The sequence below is a fragment of the Cystoisospora suis genome, assembly GCF_002600585.1.
Source record: "Cystoisospora suis strain Wien I chromosome Unknown contig_5830, whole genome shotgun sequence".
Classification (NCBI taxonomy): Eukaryota; Apicomplexa; class Conoidasida; order Eucoccidiorida; family Sarcocystidae; genus Cystoisospora; species Cystoisospora suis.
Genome location: NW_027158620.1, coordinates 37,614 through 37,863, shown reverse-complemented (window position 1 = coordinate 37,863; position 250 = coordinate 37,614). Strand labels below are relative to the sequence as shown.

Here is a 250-nt window from a genome sequence, read left to right as displayed (position 1 = left end):
CTGGTTGTTTTCTTCGTCTCCCTCCCCTCTTCCTTACCTCAGCTGAGATACCTCTAGTGTAGCTGTCGTACACAGCCAGTCGTGCTTTCTCATTTCTGTTCACGTGTACAACAACGACTACGCACCGCCGCCTCCACCGTATGTAGTGTGCTTTTTTTCGACACGGCTTTCTTACCAAAAAGCAGACGAAGGATCTCCCTCTTTTCGTACAGAGATCCTTCCTCTTGGCAAGCAGCAAACAGTCTAAAGA

The 250-nt window shown here is 48.8% G+C and overlaps 1 protein-coding gene across 1 annotated transcript in view; it reads left to right on the top strand.

Annotated features, from left to right (window-relative positions):
* The first annotated feature begins 3 nt into the window (after positions 1–3).
* The window catches only part of CSUI_009629 (3-oxo-5-alpha-steroid 4-dehydrogenase), an 8,733-nt gene continuing 8,486 nt past the window's right edge, over positions 4–250 (top strand). The window contains exon 1 of the mRNA XM_068069742.1: positions 4–250. This exon is cut by the window's right edge and continues 454 nt beyond it. The gene's annotated coding sequence lies outside the window, so the exon portion shown is untranslated.